This window comes from Crocodylus porosus, unplaced genomic scaffold (assembly GCF_001723895.1).
Source record: "Crocodylus porosus isolate Cpor-Errol unplaced genomic scaffold, CroPor_comp1, whole genome shotgun sequence".
Taxonomy (NCBI): Eukaryota; Metazoa; Chordata; order Crocodylia; family Crocodylidae; genus Crocodylus; species Crocodylus porosus.
This window is the reverse complement of record NW_017728886.1, coordinates 239,924,669-239,928,269: the sequence shown is the minus strand read 5'-3', so window position 1 is coordinate 239,928,269 and position 3,601 is coordinate 239,924,669.

Below are 3,601 nucleotides of genomic sequence, written 5' to 3'. Positions count from 1 at the left end.
TCCTGTGGGATACTCCATCCGCCCCAGCATCTCAACATTCACAAAGCCTGATGCCTAGAGGTATGTAGAAAAGACATTTAAAAGTATGTCTACATCCAAATTGCCGAATCTTTCCAAATCTCTCTGAATCGATTCAGAGGGTTCTGATTTGATTTAGAGAGATTAAAGGGTCCTCTGATTCAATTTGGATTCAGAGATTCAGCTACCAAATTGGGCCAAATCTCTGCTGAACTGAATCAGGGACCGAAGCTTTGCACAGCCCTACAAGGTAGTGCTATCCTATGCTTGCAGAAAATCAGATTGCAGAATCTTCTTATTTACTGACTGTGGGCTTGGATACATGACAAATTTATATTAGCATAGCCAGGCTTTACACCACTGTCAACTAGTAGGGGGCACAACCTGCTTCCCTATTTTAGCATAACTTACTTGAATCTGGTGTAGAATTTCCTTTGGAAAAAAGTCAGTGGTAATACTACACTGGGGTAAGCTAAATGAGATTAGTATTGTCTACATGGAGCTATCCTGTAGTACAGGGGTGGGCAAAATGCAGCCCGCAGGCCAGATGTCATGTGGCCCTCGATGGTTTGCCAAAACTCAGTAAGCGGCCCTCTGCCCAAAATAATTGTCCGCTCCTGCTATAGTAGCTATTTCCTATAAGTAACCAGGTGCTATTTGCTCCCCTGTCACCTTGTGGCCAGGTATTGTAATAGCATATATCCCTAGCAGTTACCTTAGAACAGCTGTTTGTCTGTCCAGGCACGAGACCAAAGTAAATTATACCAGTGTAAATGTAATGCACCCAGTCCCTATGTAACTTATTGAGGATCTGGCAAACAACAACAAATAAAGCCAATTTAGCTTGCATTATTATTTTATTGCCACATCCTGCCCCACAAATTACACCTCAAATAACAATGGACCTTCTGTCTCATCCCAAAATACTTCTGACTTATCCCACAGACAAGTTCCAGACCAGAGCCTTCATTTGATTTAATCCAGCATCAGAGGCCCTGCATAAAGGCAACACGAAGATCCAAAGAACTTAAAAGGTGAGGTTTAATCCTGCTCAAATTAGTCAGAACACAAGATATCACCTCAATTTTTAGGTGCTTAGAAACAAACAAATATACATTTCTGCCATTTCAAATAAATTTAAATCTAAGAAAGAATTTGTTAGATGTGGGAGGGGAAGAGGAGATGGGGAGAATTCATCTGATGATTAATTAAAACCTCTGAGTTATCCAGCTGCAAAGTCTACAACAAAACATATTATGATCTTTATACTTGATGATTTTGATGTTTGCTGCCACCTACAGTCAAATATTGAGGTTTTCAAATGCTTAGATTCATCTCCAGTAGCCAGCAATAAAGAATGCTGAGCTAAAAAACTGAACAAACTGATAAAAAGGCCAAGACATAAATACTGAAATTTAAGTCTTTGAATAAGTGGTTTCAGTTACACAAGTGCTGAGCTCCTCCTACGTTCAATTTACTTCACACAGATTAAAAATTCAGTGATTTTATAGCAGTGTGGACCATTTAAGGGGGGATACTGATGTGAAGTCAAAGGAATTTATAGTGGAAAGTGTGTCCCAAAAAGCAGAGGTGTTAGAGCAATGGGAGTCACATAACTCAATCGTTAGCAGGTGTGGCCAATCTCCCCGCTATATTTTATGCTTTCAGGATTCAAAGCAAGCAGGACAACACCACCATTAATAGGTCAAGTTGTATCTGTTAATGAATAGTTGTAATCTGTTCTGAATAGGCAAGAGGTCAGTAAATGATGAAGATGAAGGAGATTTCAAGGGAAGAAAAAGTCATGATGGTGTTTGTGAGTTCTGGTGAATCATGTTAAAAATGACCACTTTGAAAGAACACCGATTACAAAGTCAGGCACTCAGAAGTTAGGAAATGCAAGAAATCAGCCTGTTCCTGCAACTTAACTTCAGAATGATTTACACAGTGTGTTTCAAGCATGAGAGCGCCTTTAATTACACAGCTGAATACTGTTTCTTCTGCAGGATCCAAGGCCACACTGAATTACGCGGAACACCTGACCTTTCACTAAAAGTATATCCCTATTAGTTATGAACAAAATGATCCACCTATTTTGATGTGTTTATTTTTTAAAACAATTTAGAAGCATAAAATGCTGTTTCTTTTCAAAATATAAACATCTTTTTTCTGTCTGCAGGGCACTGGAGCAATATTTTCTGAAAGATAAGGCCCTGTTTCAAATTAATAACTGCAGAACAGCCAAAGCTGCTAATCCTTTTGCCATACGTAAGCTATCTAGTTTCTTTGACCTTTCACTTTCCAGTGTTGCAAACAGAGTTGCACAGAGGTTGGGATTCACAGGTCATCAGACCACAGATAACCTTTAGACTCTATTGGGACTCCTCATAATTATTTTCTTGCAGAAACTAGTAGTGAATCAGTAGTTGGAGAGTTGAAGAAATCCAGTTGTCATTCACTTTTTTCACTTCCAGTTTTAAAAGGCATGAACTTAACAGCTCTGAACAAATAAAAATGAGCAGAGATGAACACAAACCCAGAAGCAACTCACTTGTTCTCCAACAACAAACACAGCAGGGACTCCTATACATGATGATACATGTGATGCTGGAGTCTGCTGGAGCTCGGTAATTACCACACTCCAGCAGACTTGATTTGATGCGCTGTAATTACAGACTCCAGCATCACATGTATCATCGTCCCTGCACTGAAAAATGGCAGCAGGGCATTTTCATCTAAATCTCATTCAATGAGCTTTAGTTCAAAGTGCCCCATTGCCATTTTTCAGTGCAGGAATACTGATACATACATGACACTCTAGGTGCTTTTAATTAGCGGAGTTCTTGGAGCTGTGCTAATTAAAGCATGCCCCCACCCCATCACCTCCTGGAGCACATCTATAAATGCCCTGGTGAACACTATCCACACTCATCATTGCCAGCCTTCACATCCCATTTTATTCAATTTCATCGGTATAATGGGAAGAACCTAGTACTGCCTTATACCAGCCAAAGTCTTTGTCTGAACTGCTTTACTGTAAGGAAAATGAGGTTTGTGTATGATCCATTACAATATAAATATCACTTTTGTGAAGGATCAGATGCTGTTTAAGAGGGAAGGTCCTTAAAGCAGAAAGGTGAGCTTCTAGAATCAGTTCTCAGCTCTTCCACAAACCTGAAACAAATCAGTCAGGGATGTGCCTCAGTTCTTGACCTGTAAAGATGGGAATAGTGCTAGTTATTTTATTCTATTCTTTGTCTTTGTTATCTGTTTTGGACTACACCCACAAAGAGGCTTAGGCACTGAAGTCTAATGCTTAGACAAGATCCTCACAATCTTTGCCCAGCTGCCACCTAGCCCTGGAGACACCTTAATCCCCAAGAAGCCAGATTTACAAAAGTGTTAAGGTAGTTAGGTGCCTAAATATTTGGTGGATCCGGGGCCTAAATACTAAGTCCCTGCCAGCTGTTATGCCCAGAACTGTCAATGTTCTGGTCTTTTTGCTTGGAGTCCTAACCTTGATCTTCTCCTACCTCATCATCTGAGGAACTACCTGTGAAGTAGGTGTTCTCAGGGCATATCT